Source organism: Gobio gobio (assembly GCF_949357685.1).
Source record: "Gobio gobio genome assembly, chromosome: 17".
Taxonomy (NCBI): domain Eukaryota; kingdom Metazoa; phylum Chordata; class Actinopteri; order Cypriniformes; family Gobionidae; genus Gobio; species Gobio gobio.
Genome location: NC_137110.1, coordinates 35,786,418 through 35,806,493, shown reverse-complemented (window position 1 = coordinate 35,806,493; position 20,076 = coordinate 35,786,418). Strand labels below are relative to the sequence as shown.

General features: G+C 41.3%; 1 protein-coding gene across 2 annotated transcripts in view; it reads right to left on the bottom strand.

The window, feature by feature from the left end:
• st6gal2b (ST6 beta-galactosamide alpha-2,6-sialyltranferase 2b) overlaps window positions 1-7,108 on the bottom strand; it is a 50,374-nt gene extending 43,266 nt beyond the window's left edge. Inside the window, exons 1-2 of one of the 2 annotated variants that reach the window (XM_079841492.1) lie at window positions 6,685-7,108; window positions 3,981-4,059 (exon numbers count right to left, since the gene is read on the bottom strand). The gene's annotated coding sequence lies outside the window, so the exon portion shown is untranslated. The remainder of the gene's footprint in view (window positions 1-3,980; window positions 4,060-6,684) is intronic. The other variant, XM_079841493.1, reaches the window with a different exon arrangement.
• Between the last annotated feature and the right edge of the window lie 12,968 nt (window positions 7,109-20,076).

The window sequence follows — 20,076 nt, the reverse complement described above, 5'->3', positions numbered from 1 at the left end:
AAAAAGAGTATCGGAACATCTCTAGTTATATTTATTCTTAAATGCTATTTTAAATCTTTAATAATGATAATGTTATTGTAATAGTAATATTTCTTATTTTTATTTAGCAACAATAATAATAATCATAATAATTATCATTAGCCATATTAATATATAAGCACAAAATGTTATATACACACTTTTTATTTGTAAAAAAAAAAAAAAAACTTGCATTTTAAATCGCAATCGCAATCGCAATTTTAACCTGAATAATCGCAATTAGATATTTTCCCCAAATCGTCCAGCCCTAATACATACCATGGCCCGACTTTATATTAGGTGGCCTTAACTATTATATTAGGTGGCCTTAACTACTATGTTCTTACGTGTTCAAATTGTATTGCAAAACACCTTTGCTGATATTGAGGTGGGATACGGGTAGGGTTAGGGACAGGTGTGGTGGTATGGGTATGTTTAAGGGTAGGGTTAGGTGTAAGGGAAGTGTCAACTGTGTAATTACAAATGTAACTACAGAAATTAATTACTGATGTAATTACATGCAGGTATTTTTTAAAATGTAAGTACAATGTAAAAACATGTACACAATAAGTGCATTGTATCAAATGATTAATAACATTTTAATGATTAAATGATTAATTAGTTAAGGCCACCTAATATAAAGTGGGTCCCATACCATTCTCATCTCCATGCGTGCCATAACTCTGTCTGACGCACCCACCGCTAGCCTAGTGGAAGGTAAATGGCTCCAGCTAGCCTACTGCTCAATAAGTGACAAAATAACGCCAACATTTTCCTATTTACATGTTGTGATGTGTATAGTTACATCGTTTACTAAGACCGACAGAAAAAGAAAAGTTGCGATTTTCTATACCGATATAGCTAGGAACTATACTCTCATTCCTGCGTAATAATCAAGGAACTTTGCTGCGGTACCATGGGTGCAGAGGCGCAATGATATTATGCAGCGCCTGAAAATAAGCTTACTTCCATCAACATAACCGACGTGACATCCTGCTTGCACAGGCTCACTGCGTAATATCATTACGGCGCTGCACCCATGGTACACCAGCAAAGTTCCTTGATTATTATGCAGGAATGAGAATATTATGATCACTAAACTGTGAAACTCACTGTTGTCCAATACAATCGAATTCCACAAAGATTTTTACATTACATGTAGTTGAGCTCAGCCGTGTACTAACCACAAAACAAATATAATCCCCAGACCAGAAAAACCCGTTTTTGCAGCTTTGTGTTCCATTTAATAACAGTGTTAAATGAGACAAGGGTGAAAGGTTAGCCATACGTTTGGTATATCTGCCTGGGGTCAGAGTCTCTGTTTACTATTTAAAGTACTAATAATAAGAGTGGTTTTAAATTATACAGATGCTATTATTCTAACTGCTATGAGTCAGTATGAATAGTGTGTAAACTTTGTCTCAAAGGTCAGAAATGAACAAGGGCTTGAGGCAAAAATGCTACAGATGGCAGACTGCCATTATGGTGACGAGTGAAGTCATTGGTTAGATCAGAATTATGTGTCAATGGGATACACTTTATTAATTATATGTCCTTGCATCAGTAAAAATAAATTGGGTCTTACTTTTTATTAAGTATCTTTAACTATGTACTAACATTTAAATGAATCGTTTGATAGAATATATGCATTGTACATGAATGTGTTTACGTTGAATCGACATTGTACTGTTACATCTATTACACTGTTCATCTTTCCCTTACATTTAACCCATTCTTAAACTTAACCATACCACCAAACTTGTCCCTAACCTCACCCATTTCCCACCTTAATAGCAGCAAAAGTGTTTTGCAAAACAACATGAACACAATAAGTACATTGTATCTAACTATTATTTTTTTATGTAAGTATAGTAGTTAAAGACACATAATAAAATGTGACAAAAAATTTATTTCAAAATAAGCAGAGCACACCAGCTTCACCAAGCACAAATCACATGTTAGATTTCAAGTATTTGTATTTGAAAAAAAAAGAAGAGAGAATACCTCTATTTACTGGAATTTACTGTTATTTTACACAACAAAACCCCACAATCTTACATAATTCCATGTTTGTATGCCCTTTAAAGCTTAAAGGGGTCCTTTTTTACGAAGTTTTGATTTTGGTTTTGGTGTATACTAGAATAGGTTTTCATGCTTGACTGTAAAAAAAAAAAACACATTATTTTTCACATATTTTACATTATTGAAGCATTATCTTCCCAGTCTGTCTCAGACGCACTGTTTAGTTCCTGTTTTGATGAAGCCCCTCCTACAAATACAAAATTAGCTCTGATTGGTTAGCTGGCCCAGTGTGATTGGGGAACCGCTTAGAGCGTTTTCCAGAAATGTCACGGCCCTTACCATAACCATGAGTTTCATCTGCTCAGGTGTAAATATTAACGATGCCATAAATTTTGTTATAGTTCTAGCCTGATTCAGACACTGAGAATGTGTACGATCAGGAGAACAGAGTGCAGAACCTTTACAAGCACAGATTTAACCAGATGTTTCAGAGTGGTAAGTTCCTAGAGAACGGTGAGCAGTCTTACAAAAGCGAGAGCCTCATAGCTAAACACTTCATCAACACTGTAATGTTAACTAGAAGGCTAGCGGAGCCACAAATAATAAAACATACTTACATATTGTGATCCATAAACAACTGATTGTCTCAACAAAGTCTGAACTGCTCAGTCTTTCAGGAGAAGCTTTTGTGCCACTGTTTTTAAGTTCGTCCACCTTAGGAAGGCCAAACAAACAGACTGTCCTCCAAAAAAACCTTGACTCTATAGGTCGTTTTTCAAGCACCTTATTATGACCTTTATTTACATTTTAAAGTAATGCGCCTTCTAGCTGGCGTAAAAAAATGACAGTGTCATGTTACGTCTGTCATTATGAAATGATGTATGACTGTCGTTACCAATCAAAATGCATGTTCATTTACATGCAATGTATGGACTTTACCACCATTTGTCATATTTCCATTTAGCAAATATAATTTTTTATTAACAACTACACCCAACCCACCCCTAAACCTACCCAGTGATTTATAGTGCATATACACTTTATGAGCACATGCGTTCCCTGGGATCGAACCCACGATGGCATGATCACATGATTACATGATGTTGTATTTTGCAATGCTCTATCAATTGCGAAATCGCAAAATGTGAAATGCTCTACGCAAAACCCGAAATATGATGCAAATAAAAGGAAACAAAGCATTAAAATGAAAGTGTCCTGTTGTCAATAGGGGCACAACTTTAGTAAAAGCTTCTATGGGTCGTATTTCATGAATAAAATGAAAGTGTCCTGTTGTCGATAGGGGCGCAACTTTAGTAAACGCTCATATGTGTATTTCAGGGAAGTGAAAAACGACCTAGGCATATTGGTTGGAGGACATGTTGCAAACAAAGGGGTTTTGGAACCAGGATGGAAAAATCTGCATCTCCTCGACATGACAACAAAATGCTATTTCTTGTGGTTGGGATCTGTTGTTAAATCTGCTAAAGGGGAGCTTTTATACAAGACAATGTCTCCATATATATCCTTTTTCACTTAAAATATTCTTCTGTCCATGCAAAGAACCTTCTCTAATCATAGTTTTAGACACCCAAGAGCATTTGATAAGCTGCCTACACATATGAAACCAACAGATACAAACACTTTTATGCATAGTAAGGCTTAAAGTGTGGGAGTGCACAATTCCAGCTTTGTGCTGGCAAAAAAAACATGAAGAGAGCTAATTGTTTTTGTCAGTTCTTTTGGTTTAATGCTCTTTTGCATCTCTGTGACAACCTGGTGTTGAGCGCCATTGCTCAAGGGCACAACGGTGATAAAGAAGAATTAATCTCATGCATCTCTCCTCTAACACCATGGGATTTAATCTGCAAGATTTCTGTTTTGAAGCTTAACCATTAGGCTACCACCATCACAAATTAGAGGATATGAATAATTTCACCTACTGTCTCTTAGTCCTTCATACTTGGCGTGTGTCCAACACCACTGAGAGAAACAAACGCCTACGCCAGCAAAGGCAATCCACTGTGGAGGAGAATTTTAAATCAGCAAAGCTTTTAAACACACAAGTAAACCTGGCATGAAAAAAGAAGAAGAAAAAGCTTTTCCAATTCAAACAGAGGGCCTGTGTGTGCCAGATCTTAGCCACACACAAAAAAATTAACGCATGGAGACTGAATAAGGGCAAATTGTGATGGGTAATATGCAGAGGAACAAAAAAAAGTACTCATTGAATGAAGAACAAATAAACAATGCATACAGATATGCAGAAGAAAAAAAAAGGGGGGGGGGGGGCTTATTAAGATTATTATTATTGCTATGATGGAAATAGGGTCTGTTTCTCTGGTTCTTTTTATCTGCACCCAAACAACTGATCCAATGGTCTAACCAAAACTAGGATAGAATACTAAACATATTCAGCACTCTTGCCAGGCACAATCTGCCAGCATCTGGCCAATCATTCTCAACTCTTGTGTGAGACACCAACAGGGGCGTAAATCGCGGGGGGGACGGGGGGGACAGGACCCCCCCAAATAGAGGGCTGTCCCCCCCTAAAAACCATGCTGGGTATTGTAAATAATATAATGATATACAATTAAAATAAATGTGTAAGTAGTAAAACAATACAAACACAAACGGGACAAAAAATAAGTTAGAGAGCAGACACAACAATTAAAAACTGAACGTGTCTGCTCAATACAGCACGAGCCGAACGAGCAAACAGCTGACAGACAAGATGATCGTGGAAGATTTGGTTTCAAAGCGAAATGTAAAAGCGCCTATTTAAGGGAGTGCCATTGTACTGTTTTCTTGTTGTGTTTTTCATTAAGAATAATAGGCTAATGAACCCAAAAATCAAGCAACCAGCCCCCGAATTAGCGCTAATTAAACTGAAAGTATGCGCACGGCCACTCCGTCAGATCTGTGTTGGGTTTTGCTCAATATGATCATAAGTGGCAAATCAGAGGGCTTGCTGCAGTTGAATATCTAAAGATCTGAATATAGTATAAAATACTATGTGGAGGACGCAAGATAATTTAATAATTATAATATGACTGCGTAGTGAACCTTAATCGTATTAAATGCACAGATCCTAAACGGTTGTAGTTCATGTGTGTTATTTGTGGAATACAGACGTGCGTCTCTTCTTAAATGGGACACTCAGAAAAAGTTATAAAAGTTTTAGTAAACAACTATCGCTTTGTGTTGTTGGTCAGATAAAATGACAGAGAAAAGAAAAATGGACATTACATAATTTTTCAGTGCACCAAAACGCCAAATAAGTACAAAAGGTTTTTTTTTTGTTTTTTTTTTTGTACACATATCCTTACAAGTACGATTTTGGCTGTATTATTTGTGTCCCCTTCAAAAATTGCTCGTGAGAAATATCATGTTTATTGTCCCCCCCAACTGTTAGATGAAATTTACGCCCCTGGACACCAAATGCAGGCTGTACTCATTGCCAACAATCAAATCTCTGAAAAAGAACTGCATAAAGACGTTCATGAACAGAGTGATATATTTCCTAATTATAATGATATTTTTCCAAATCATTTATTCTATATTGAATTGATATTCACAGATCTGCTACAGTCAGAGTATACTTTTCAGTAGCCAGATTTGCAGGTTGTCATTTTTCCATAAAAAGCTGACAGGAGGCAAACAGAAGCTGATTAATTAATGTCAGTATGTAATGTCTAATGGTGGTAATGTGTTGTCTAGGACAGGTGTAAAGACAGATGCCCTACTGTATATCATAATAAACCAATCAAAGTCCAAGGAGTTATCTGTGTGCGACTGAAAATGTTTGTTATGTCCTTGATCATGGATGGTGGTTTTAGATGCAGTTCTTTCCTTCCTTCTCAACTTATTTAATATATTTTATAAGGAGTAGGGCTAAGTCAGTGGCTCTCAAAGTGGGGTACGAGTACCACTAGTGGTAGCCTACTCAGGCTGCCTCTAGTGGTACGCAGAGGAATCACTAAATAATGTTAAAACACACAAAAAAAAAAAAATACATTTAAGTACAGTACAGTTTTAATTTAGCTTTTAGGTACAACACATTTTAATGTAATCATTATTTAATTATTTTATTTACCTGCATGTAAGCACAGTGCAGTGTTAATGTACAAACTGTGTATTTACAATGTTAAAGTGGTTGACAACAATAAATATTCTTATTAGGAATAAACTGCCTCGTTTTTGAACTGTGCAGAGATGTAGCTGAATAGTTAGGCCTACCACGCTACTGTATTTTAATGTTGGTCATTATAGTGGTATTTGGAGAACCAAATATTTTCTGAGGTGGTAGGCTACTTGGTATAAAAAGTTTGAGAACCACTGGGCTAAGTAATTCAAAAAGACAGCAGATCCTAAACATAATGGAAACACTGCATAAATCTTGTTAGATTACTATAAGTAAATACCAGTCATTGCAATTATAATGTGAAAGTAACAATCTACATTCCTTAAACATTAAACATTCAGATTAAAAGTCTTTCATTTTAAAATGCCTAATTAGCCTACACGTAGTTAAGAATCATATTTAAAAAAGAACGTAAAGTTCTGAAAACAATAATCAATACAATAATCTGGCATACATACTATAGATTCTACTGCCACTGTGGAAAGGAAGTAGTGTGCACTTACTGCAGCCGTAGACAGTTTGAGGCGCGCGGCTGCATTACCCTCGCGCCGCTCCGTTCGCGCTTGTATGACAAATCTAAAACAGTAATAAATGTCCACGTGTGAACATTTACTACACTAAAACATTAATCCCTTGTGCCGTTTCCTCGCCAGAGAACTGGACCACAGCCTTTTCTCTCTGTCATTACTTCATCTTTGCCAGTTCGGTAGCAACCAGGATGTTATTGTCTCCAAACTGAACCAGATCTAATGAGTTCAGACAACGAAAGAAAAACCACTACCGAATCAGCCCGCCCTCAGTATGTTTTCCCACGCCATTTCTTTTGCACAAAATGCAGAGTATCCAGCCACAGCGCGCGATGTCTTTCCCTGAGCACAAGCAGTGTCCGGTCGGATGCTCACTATTGTTCAATGCATTTACATAATCGGCGACGTGCGCTTCTTTATGCATTCACATTCATGGAGGAAACGTCACAGACTTAATTATTTAAAATGACTATAGATCTGCAAATATAATTTAAAAAAAATCTGTCCACGGTAGTTTTATTGCACACTGGTTCGTTTATTGGGTAAGTTTTATTTATAATTATTTGTTTGTTTGAAGGTGAGGTCAGGTAAAACGGTGCACTTTTACTGTATAGGCCTGGTACATATACTGTATTTCTTCCAGATAACAAATAGTCATTGAAACTAGGTAAAATCAACATTATGTTGTCAACATTAAGTCATTGAATCTGGGTCAATATATAATTGTGGGAGATTTTGAGTTTGAATAATTTTGGGAAAAAATATATTTATTTACAAAATATTATTATCTTCCCTGATAAATCATCCCTGAAATATTTTTTGTTTTTAGTCATTGCCAAGCTCAGGCATAGGCTAATTGATTTCAGATATTTAGTTTTAAAAACAAGAAGTTTACTCATTATTTGGTCAACTATGTTACGGACAAAACCTATAAGTTTTAACTTTAAGTAAATGGCAGACATTTAAAAAAATCATTACTCTTGGAAGAATATGTGTCTATTTACCTACCTTTTCAATTAAAATACCCAATTAATTAAGAAAATACACATTTTGTTCAATTGAAACCCCAAATTTCAAGTACTGAAGTAACCGGTCTGTATATTTTGTTTCCAAACTGCTTGATTCATGATAATTTTCTTGATGAAATTATGCTGAGGTATATATTTGACAGCTACTCAGTTTCTAAATATTTACTTGGAGATTAGGGAACCATTGAAATACATATATTTTTTTAAAAACATAATGGTAACTTAATTGACAGCCCAGTATCATAGTTGACAAAAGTAACATAGTTGACTGGACATGACAAAGTAGGATGATGTATTTAACAAAAACAATCCTAAACTATATCAATTATTATATGTTAGCTAATCTTTTATTGCATTTAATCAAGACCTGTTGAATATTTCAGGACATAAAGGAGAAATACAGATGCACATCAGTTTACAAGGATCAATCACAAGTCACTTTATTAACACGCACATATATCATAAGCAAGAGATCCTAACATAGAAAACAACAACAACAAAAGTATCAAAAACAGCACTTGCACAAAAATTCCACCATGTAAACATTTTGAAAATCTTGTTTGTGGAATGAAATACAGTAGTGCATTGTATTAAACAAAACAAAAAAAATAGTGCACTGCAATAAGTAACAATAACCAAATAGTGTTTTATTCTGTTGGTTAACAGAATAAGTGTGCTGCATTGGATCAATTTTAATTTTTATCTCAAAAACATTCATATGTCAGAACCCAAGTAAAACATTGGCATACCCTCCAACTTCCAGGCACCCATGAAACCGGCGGAGACAGAACACACTCCCCATTTTCTAACCCACAAACATGGCCAATTATGGTTTGTTTTTCAATGACTTTGTCAAGCTCAATCTGTGTGTGTGTGTGTGTGTGTGTCTCTTAGAAACCGATCGTTTCGTGTCTTAAGACATCAATGTGTCATCACGAGCCGCGGGGTTTAATTTGAAGTTGTCTGTCCATGTTTTTTTACTCTAATAGAATTAGACCCCATTGACAAGCATTATATGAGTGACACACAGCAATGGTTGGAGTTAAAAATCTTAATTTGTGTTCTACTGAAGAAACATCAAATTTTCGTTTTTGGGTGAACTATCCCTTTAATGTACTTTCTACTTAGCCTGCCTACATAGTTCTGTTTGGGGTTCTTTCTAACCTTCCTGGTTGTGGAACTGGTTGTTCCTCGCTGTCAGGACTCAGTGGTGGGGTAACAATAGCAGAAGCCTGTTTCTTTCTGCGTCTGCTCTGTTCCTGGGCTCTTCTTCTCTTTGCACGTTTTTCCCTCTCACTCTGTTCAGATATGGGCTTCTAGTATGCACCTTGCTCCCTCTTTTCTCTCCATTTCTGCCGGCCTTTTGCCAAGTATGCCTCCCTTTTTGCAGGATCAGCATCTCGCCGTGCACGGTAACGACACTACTTTTCTGCAGCAGATAATCGTGGCATTTGCCTGAAAACAAGTTTAGTTTTATAATATTTATTGCAAAGTATTTTATAGTTACTGTACAATTATAATATTAAATGAACTCCTGAAAACTATAAGAACATGTCATGAATGTCAACTATGTTACTCTTGGTCAACTAAGTTACCTTTGCAGAGTAACATAGGTGACAGGTAACCTAGTTGACATTTTTGCTGTTTTTAGGGATAAAATAAAAAATGGTTGCCTAGCACCAGACACCACATGACATTTTACGGAGAGGTTCTTCTAAATATTATATGTACAACTGAGTAAAATTGAAATTCAAAGTTATTTATGAATTCATTGTAGTAACATTGTTGACATATGATAAGTACACATTTGCCCCAAGCACTACTTTAGGTGAAATAACTGAAAATGTGGAGGGAGAACATACCTTGGAGTCTTGCTAGTTTTCTCTTCAGGAGGAAATTACATCATGTGGAGCAGGTCATGTGATTTGGAAAACACACTCTTCCTTGAGGGGTGTATTTGCTATGGGTAACTTAGATGACAGCGAATTCTCGGACACACATTCAATTTGTCAATTTCTATTGAAAATGTGACATATTGCCCAAAAAGACACATTGTTCACAATTACCTCAACTTAATGTAAATAATATAATTAAAACTGTTTTTGAATAAGTTTTTTAAATGTTTTTTTAGGTAATGAGATTGTGGTTGTAATTCATTTCGGACGGTTATTTAGTTGACATTTTAGGGATATCTAGTAAATTTTTATAAATAAATGATTATTTCCATAATAATTAACCATGGAATTTGTAAAGACAAGATCATGAAGAACACTGAAGACTTTTAAATTTTTATTTTAATAAGCATGTTTGCGAGATAAATCTCATGGACATGAAAACTCCCTCAATTATATATTGACCCATCTGCATCGAAATCTGATGTTGATTCAACATCATTTTGCACCCTTTTTTAATATTGAAACAATGTTGAAATCCTGTCCATAGATCAACGGAATTTCAATGGTATTTCAATTATCAGGAATATTGAAACAATGTTGAAATTTCAACTGAACTAAGGATCAACGTGATTTCAATGAAATTTCAATCATTATTAAGCCATAGAAAATGATTGCTAGGCATACGAAAATGTAATGCCATAATTAAATAGCCTATAATGAATTTCCTGATTTATCTACAGCCAGGATGTTGAAAAGTGATGGCACATTTGAAAGTGTGTATGCCTATAGCCTAGCCTAAAACACTGACCACACCACACTATTTAAGGTAAAAACAAATTCATTTATTATTTCACTATTTGTCCTCTATAGCCTATTTACAGTTCATGGTCCTCTGACGTCTGAATGATTTGTCGTCCAGTCCTTCCTGCCGGTCTGGCTCATAGCGCAGCCACTCTTGCAAAGCTGGGCAAAAGTAAATTGGGTGACGGCAACTGTCCTCATCTGCTGTGTAAAAGCATCTAAAACAGAAAATACAAGCACAATGCAAAAAATTTGCCTTTAAGTTAAACAGAACATATTTGCACACTTGGAAACAAATACAGTAGCCAAGGCCTAGAATTTTTCGATCATCTGATAAGGCAATTTGTCCAGTGTTGTAGGCTAGCCTATCATGTTCTCCAATACATTCAAAGCACTACATTTCAAATTGCCAAAAATAGGCCAGAAATTCTTTAAATAAAAATATAAATCTTTTGGAAAACTACTACTTTGTTGAAGTATTATCACAGACATGACATACACATACCTCACAAATGTTGATGAACTTGGAGGGCTGCTCTTTAAAGGGTTAGTTCACCAAAAAAAAAAAAAAATTGTCATCATTTACTCACCCTCATGTCATTCCAAAACCACAAGAGTTTGGAACACAAATTAAGATATTTTTAAAATTCTAAATTTTTGCCCATCTATTGTAAGTCTGAACAGATCATTTTAAATGACATTTTTGATATCATTCATATATAAATATTATTATGGATTACTTCTACAATCACTTTGTATTTTTTAAGCTTGAAAATGTTGATTATCTAGACTGTAAATGGATCAACAAAAAAATGTGAATATTAAAAAATATCTTAATTTGTGTTCCGAACATGGACAAATCTTTGGGTTTGGAAAGACATGAGGTTGAGTAAATGACAACAATTTTATTTCTGTGAACTTTCCCTTTAAGAAAGGAAAACCATGAAGGATGACCACTTCTCCATAGTTGGTTTGAGTTCTGCAATGATTTAAATAAAATGTGAACAAGAAGTCATACTGTTGTTGCATAAAAATTTGAAGTAAACAGGGATGAGACAACAGAAACATTTATTTTCTAAAAACTAAACTCCAAAACTCAAAAGAATGAAGCACTCAAAGGTCTCTGACTTGGTAACGTTACATCTACAAAAAAGCAAACATGGTTTCAAAACAACTGATAACGACGCAACATTTTTAAACTTTAGGCTACTTACCATAAACCTGCTCGGGTTATGTATATAACCCTTGTTCCCTGAGATAGGGAACGAGCACTGCATCGGAACGACGAATTTGGGGACACTCCCTAAGCAACAGCGTATCTGAAGTCTGAATGAAACCATGCCAATCCTGATTGGTGTTGCGTCATGACGTAGCTATGACGGCATACCCGGAAGATACATAAGGGGAGCCGGCGCATAGTAACGGCAGTTATCGCGATGAAGCATGCGCTCCAGGAGTGCCAAGGTGTGGCGACGAGATGCAGTGCTCGTTCCCTATCTCAGGGAACAAGGGTTATATACATAACCCGAGCAGTTCCCTTTTGAGGGAACTCGCACTGCATCGGAACGACGAATTTGGGGAACGAGTACCCACTAGGCCACACCGAGGGTAGCGCCTGCCCTAGTGTGAAGCCGGAGACCGGGCACAACTAGGACTGGAGCACCCTAGCGCCAGGCGTCGCAGGGAGGTGCAAACTATAAAACCTTATAACGGTGTGTGGGGTAGCCCACCCGGCTGCCTCGCAGATGTCCTGCAAAGGGACCCCAGAAAGGAGGGCCACCGAGGAGACCATGCCCCTGGTGGAATGCGCCCTCACGGTCATCGGTGAAGGCAGATTGCACACCTGATAGGCAGTGGCTATTGCCTGGACAATCCAGTTACTGATTGTCTTGGTTGACGCAGGCAGCCCTTTCTTAGGTGAACCATAGCACACTAATAGCTGCTCAGATTTCCTCCACTGTGCAGAATTCTCCAGATATATTTCAAGGGCTCTGACTGGGCAGAGCAGGTGAAGTCTCCCTTCTTCCGCCGTCGCATGAGGCGGAGGATGAAATGCCTGAAGAACCAAAGGCCTGACCACACTAGATGGCACCTTGGGCATGTAGCCCGCCCTAGGATGTAAGATGGCCTTTACTCCGCCAGGGGCAAACTCCAGGCAAGTCTGCGTAAGCGCCAAGGCCTGAAGGTCCCCCACTCTCCTCAGAGAAGTGATGGCAAAGAGAAAGGCCATCTTAAGGGTCAGGTTCTTTGGGTCCGCCGACACTAGCGGCTCGAAGGGGGCCTCAGCCAATCCTTCGAGTACCACTGCCAGATCCCAGGTTGGGACTCTGGAACGAGCCGCAGTCCTCATCCTCCGAGCCCCACGGAGGAACCGTACAACCAACTGGTGCCTACCCAAAGGCGTGTGGAAAGCCCCAATGGCAGCCACATACACCTTGAGTGTGGACGGGGTAAGCCCTGCAGAGAAGCGATCTTGGAGGACCTCCAGCACTGAAGCCACTGGGCAGTTAACTGGGTCCACCTCACGCTCCCTGCACCAAGTGGAAAATACATTCCACTTGAGGCTGTACAGTCTCCTCGTAGACGGAGCCTTGGAACTGAATAAGGTCTCTATCACCTCTGCCGATAGGCCAGCCTCTAGGTACCCGGCCCCCTCAGGGGCCAGACCCAAAGATTCCAAATCTCCGGGCAGGGGTAAAATATCATACCCACCGCCTGAGATAGGAGATCCCACCTCAGAGGAATCTCCCACGGCTGACCTGCTAGCAGAGCTATGATATCCGAGAACCAAACTCGAGTTGGCCAACGGGGTGCTACCAGAAGTAGGCTGACCCCCTGTCGCCGGACCCTTCCAGGACTCCCGGGAGCAGAACAATCGGGGGAAATGCGTACAGACGCAGCCTCGGCCATATCTGAACCATGGCATCCAACCCCAGCAGGGCTGGATGCATGACGGAAAACCACAGTGGACAGTGGGACGTCTCTTGAGACTCAACCAGGTCCAATTCCACTGGGCCGAACCTCTCGCACATGGCCTCCACCACCTCTGGGTGGAGTCGCCACTCCCCGGGCCTCAGCTCCTGCCTCGACAGGATGTCTGCTCCCTGATTTTGGACCCCCGGGACATACATTGCTCTGATGGACAACAGTTTTCCTTGGGAACACAGGAGGATGTGATGCGCCAGTCTGCATAGAGGGCGCAACCTCAAACCCCCTTGATGCCTTGCCCCAACCAGTGAGGGAGGCGTCTGTTGAAACGGATTTCCGGCAACAGGACGGTCCCAACACTGGCACCTGGGACAGAAACCAAGGTTTCTTCCATATGACTAGGGAACGAAGGCCACTGCGCGTTACCCTGATCATACAGAATGGGTTTCCCCTCAAGGAAAGCCACCTGGTTTACTTCCGTATCAGGACATGGTGGCCGCGGAGGTCCGGGAAAAAGCTCCTCAGAGCTTTGTAGACCGCCAGCATTTCCAGGCAGTAGATGTGCCAGGAGAAATGCCGGGTCTCCCACAGACCTCTCGCAAAGCGGCCGCCATGACCACGTCCCAGCCAGTGAGGGAGGCGTCTGTTGAAATTGATTTCCGGCAACAGGACGCTCCCAACACTGGCCCTTGGGACAGAAACCAAGGTTTCTTCCATATGACTAGGGAACGAAGGCATCTGCGCGTTACCCTGATCATACAGAATGGTTTTCCCCTCGAGGAAAACCCCTTGATTCCCAGCCACCACTGTAAGGGTCTCATGCAGCAGGCCAAGAGATATTCTGTTGGACGCAGCCGCAATGAGCCCCAGCAGTCCTTAAACTGCTTCACAGTGATGCTGTGGCCTAGCTTCATTTTAGAGACCACCGCCCGTATGGACTCGATTTGTGCGGGAGACAATTGTGCCCACAACGCAGAGAATCCCATACGACTCCCAGGAACACAGTTCTCTGAGAAGGCGTCAACACGCTACTGCGTGTAGAGTCTCAAAGGGCTAGGCCGCCTGTAAGAACCCGATATTGGTACGCTTTGCCCCCAAAAGCGAACCTCAGGAACTTCCTGTGACACAGAAGGATGGATACAGGGAAGTATGCGTCCTCTTCAGACCCATCGTGACAGACCAGTCCTCAGACTGGATCTGAATCACAATGGAGGAATTGCTAAGCATCTTGAATCTGAATCTCCTCAGAGAACGATTCAAGTACCTCAGGTCTAAAGTTGGACGCAACTCGCCATCCCTCTTAGGAACTATGAAGTACCGGCTGTAGAACCCGGACTCCCTGTTTGGCGGAGGAGCACATTCTCTGGCCTCCCTACCAACAGGGAGTGAACTTCCTGTTCCATTACCCGAACCTGCCCAGGGACCACTGCCGTCCAGACCACCCCACTGAACTTCGGGGGAAGGTAACCGGACTGCAGTCTGTATGCCCTTTTCTACAGTCGCAGGCCCCAAGCTGATATATTCGGAGGCACAACCATGCACTGAGATAATCTGCTAAGGGAACCAGCCTCTCGAGGCCGCCCTCGGGTGTCAACCGAGCCTCCTCCCCGACCCCCTGAAGCGGCTAACCGGCAGGGCGAAATCGAGGAAGATCTTCGGTGTGCGTACGCGTTTGCTGGACCACCGCAAGTCTTGCTAGAGGCGGCTGGTGCAGCGCGCGTGCGCGGAGAAACGATGTGGCCCGAAGCGTACTAGACGGCGGGAGCACAGCATCGATTCCCGAAAACTCCACAGGGGAGGCGACCTCGATCGCTTCTACCCGGGAGAGGGGGCTGGCCAGCAGGGGCCTCATCTAAGGGAGCAGCTCGACAGGCCCGCAACACTAGGGCGGACACTGCGATTAGCAATTGCCTGAAACTGATGTGTCCCGCAGGCCACAAGGCGGCGAGAACGACATTAACTTCAGGAGGGCTCCATCTTAGATGAATATCCAGTTCACAAGTTAAACACGCTTGGGTGACAGAATTAAAGTATCCAACTTATCAAAGTCGGATAACATGACACTCAATTCCTCGGAATTAAATGCCATCATAATAACCAAACCCGTGCCACCTGATCTGAATGACAGGCTGAATAAAAATACATCTACCTCCTCAAAGTCAGATAATATTTTATTTTAATTCCTCAGAATTAAATGCAGCCACAATAAGGTGAAACATAGTCTGAATGATACGCTGAATATCTTATTTTAATTATATTTTATTTAATTCCTCTGAATTAAATGTAGCCGTAATCATCAGACGACACTGTTTTATTTGTATTTATACGGACTCATAAACCCCGCGTTGCCTCAGCAACGTGGTTCAAGCCGTCATAATACAATTGGCTTTCATCCCTCGAGAAAAAAGCCACTTATATGTACTTATATTGTTAGTATGACTTTTACATCATAAAATGTCATAATTTAGAAATAAAAGGCATTTTTTCAATACTGCTGTTTGCCCTGTGGCTGAATGCCCTGCTTCAAGAGGTGTGTCTGCTGTGAGACTTCAGTAAAAACGCCCACTGTTGTGATTGGCTGACATCTTTGTATTTTAAATGAGCGGAGGGGGCGTGGTTTAACTTGGTCTACGAGGCACGAGCAGGCACGAGCTGCTGCCAGAGAGACGGATGGACCTGAGTTCACTTCACATCAGTTCTCAGCATGTCTGAACTGTTATAGTTACAGCATATACTTCAGGTTATTAGTCTATTTCTAGTCGGAGGGACTGTCACTCATGTCAGAAAGTTAGTAACTTTAGTAAATTATGGATCAGCGCTGACTGGAGACGCGAACCGTTTAGAACGATTCAGTCCGATTTGGTGAACTGATTCGGTTCACTAAAAAGAACAGGTTCAAAAGAAATATCGTTCGCGAACCGGACATCACTAACGTACCAGAGACGGAGCTCAGCGATCGCTAACAAAGTTATTTATAGTAACTACTGAGTTATGAGAGCGCTGTCAGTCAGCGCGAGTTTATTGTGTTTGTATCTGAGAGTTCTGAATAAACACGAGTCCCAGTCACACCGAGTCCGTCTTCATCATTATTACCAACTTTGAAACACATGCAAAGTACCATTACAGCTGTCGAGATGAACGAGTTAAAAGTAAGTGTTGATAATAGCATTATTTTTAAAATAAAATAAAAGCGTCAGTGACGCGCGTTGAGTACACAGCGCAAACACAGACACAACAGCAGTAATCGAATGTAATCCAGTTTATTGTGGGGCTAGGCTGGCTAGCCCGAATATGCTCACGCTTACCCCCCTTCTGCTTAATCTCACGCCGCGTTTGGTGCCTCCGCTGTGGGCCAGATGCAGTACTGGGGGTCGGGGATGTTGAAGGCCAACGGCCAGTGCAGCCCGAGCTTCGGCGAGTGTGAGGCCGATGTTGAGCAGAAACTCATGACTGTATGCACATTTTAGAACCGATAGATGCGACGAGGACGTACAAAAACACTGACTCACAAGATAGAAAACACGAAAACACCGTTCTGTCTGGAGAGAGAGAAGCCGCATTGTGTGCACGAATAATAAATAATTAGCTACACATCAGAAATTACTGATCACAGATCAGAAGGAACTGAAAAAAGACTTCTGTTTTCATTTGTACATCCAAACACTGAGAAACTGCCAGCATTCACTCGTTCACAAGGAATGATCTCTCTAGGGTTTGCATGGGCGTGCCAGATTCTCTGAGCGTAGGAAAGGGAGGTAACCGTTCCTGCTTGGACGTCAAACCAGGAGTCTTCAGGATTGGCTCGTCTGGCCTGTCATTTTCTCAAAGGCAGAGAAAGACAGCCAGAACTCGGGTTTACACCGATCAACATTTATATCCACTTGGGGACAATATTCAGGCTAGGGGAACTCATATTAATGTTGAAAAACCTCATAAAATTAAAATTTCATGCCATGGGACCTTTAACTGTCTTTCACTCGTTTCCATCCGAGGACGCTGAGAAAATGCCGGCTTCTCGCACTGTGTCGTCCGTGTTTTCAACCCAACACCAATGCATTTTCAATCATATTTCCCGGTCAAATATGTTGATGATTTTTCAACAACAGGTCGTTGCCCAGTCAACTATAAATCAATGACTTTTCTACACATTGGCAATCGCCCGGTAAACCAAATATCAATGCTTAATCAATCATAAAGATAACTATTGATCAATGTTGTTCCATTGTTGTTGCCATCAACATTAATAACGTCAGGTTTCATCGATATGGCAATGGTGATTCAACATTTATTTTGCATTGAAATTTCGATATCAACCATAATGATGATTCAGATGGAAAATCAATATTTATTCAATGTTGGCTTGCTGTCTGGTATTATATTTTTTAATGGTGAGACATTTGTAATTTCCCATCTCACATGGATCAAACATTATTTTCAATTTATTTATTCACAATATAAAAGTAATAATAATGATAATAATAATTAATATTATTATACCATGTACACTGTCACATGTCTTAGAATCAAAAGAGACTATACACAAGGGAAATTAGGGAACTAAACAGGAACAGCTGGACAAATATCAATGAATCAGTAACCATAGAAACTAATGTGAATTAAAACAGAAATGACAGAAACCAACTAAACGGAACATAATCATGACATTAAATCAGACTGAATAAATCTCTCTACGAACTTGACGTGCGATGCCGTGCTGACTGACATGTATGAGCATGAATCAGTCACATGCACAGATACATTTTTAAAGTTACTGCATAATACATTTTTAACAAGCAGAATAATACAGCACATTTATAGCTATGCCTTATAACTATTATACACTCACCTAAAGGATTATTAGGAACACCATACTAATACTGTGTTTGACCCCCTTTCGCCTTCAGAACTGCCTTAATTCTTCGTGGCATTGATTCAACAAGGTGCTGAAAGCATTCTTTAGAAATGTTGGCCCATATTGATAGGATAGCATCTTGCAGTTGATGGAGATTTGTGGGATGCACATCCAGGGCACGAAGCTCCCGTTCCACCACATCCCAAAGATGCTCTATTGGGTTGAGATCTGTTGACTGTGGGGGCCATTTTAGTACAGTGAACTCATTGTCTTGTTCAAGAAACCAATTTGAAATGATTCGAGCTTTGTGACATGGTGCATCATCCTGCTGGAAGTAGCCATCAGAGGATGGGTACATGGGGGTCATAAAGGGATGGACATGGTCAGAAACAATGCTCAGGTAGGCCGTGGCATTTAAACGATTCCCAATTGGCACTAAGGGGCCTAAAGTGTGCCAAGAAAACATCCCCCACACCATTACACCACCACCAGCAGCCTGCACAGTGGTAACAAGGCATGATGGATCCATGTTCTCATTCTGTTTACGCCAAATTTTGACTCTACCATCTGAATGTCTCAACAGAAATCGAGACTCATCAGACCAGGCAACATTTTTCCAGTCTTCAACTGTCCAATTTTGGTGAGCTTGTGCAAATTGTAGCCTCTTTTTCCTATTTGTAGTGGAGATGAGTGGTACCCGGTGGGGTCTTCTGCTGTTGTAGCCCATCCGCCTCAAGGTTGTGCGTGTTGTGGCTTCACAAATGCTTTGCTGCATACCTCGGTTGTAATGAGTGGTTATTTCAGTCAAAGTTGCTCTTCTATCAGCTTGAATCAGACCGGGCGACAATGGAGGGAGCGAGGATGACGGGAAAGCCAGAAGGAAGGGGAAGCCCAGTGGAGTTGAAGGGTGTCGAGGTGTAGCTGGGAAGACCCAGAAGTCCATGGCAAAGGCAGAGCAACGACTGACTGAGGCTGAGCCCGGAGGAGTCCTCGGGCTGACAGACCATATTGAAGTTGAAAGAGCACAGAGCCATGGTGAAGCCGATGGGCTGACAGGCCGAGGTGGAGACTTGGGACTGAAGGTCTGATATAAAGCCAGGGACTCAACCTCAAATCAAGCTGGTGGATGGGATGCCAGAGGTGGAGCCAAAGATCCGCACAGAGCAAGTATAGGGGGCAGAGCTGAGGAGCAGGACGACAATAGTGCCACCGACAGATCCAAGGAACTGGATCAAACCAGCAGAGAAGATGGGACCAGGAAATCAGGTGGGGACATCAGAGGAGGAAGATTTCCAGACGGGACCAGAGCATCTAGATGGCAGGACGGGATCAGCATGGAGGGCAAAAAGTTGAGGGTGGGGACTTGGGAGGGAAATGGATCCGCAAACCACAGATCTATTTGGCAGAGGCTTATATATTACGCCCCATCAGAAAGGCGCGTCCTCGCGCCATACCCTGTCAAACTGAGAAGGGAGCTTTGACAGAATGTATGTGAAGGCATGGAGTTGGAGGTAGGCATGGAGCTGGTGATGGGCAGGGACCAGGAGACGTTTGTGCTGACGGTGGGAGGAGCCAGGGTGGAGCTTTGGCAGAATGTTCATGCGGAACCCGAGGACCTACTGACAAAGGCGGAACCAAGGTGCATGGAGAATTTGCCTAAGCAGCGAGGCCCATGAACCAGGGCGACGTCCAGAGCCCGATAGCACAAGGTAGAGCTGCTGGCTCGCAGGACCAAGGTGGAGACGGGGATCGCAGACCAGGGGCGACGACGAAGGGAGTGAGAATGACGGGAAAGCCAGAGGAAAGGAGAAGCCCGGTGGAGCTGAAGGGGTGGAGGCTCGAGGTGTAGCTGGACCTGGAAGTC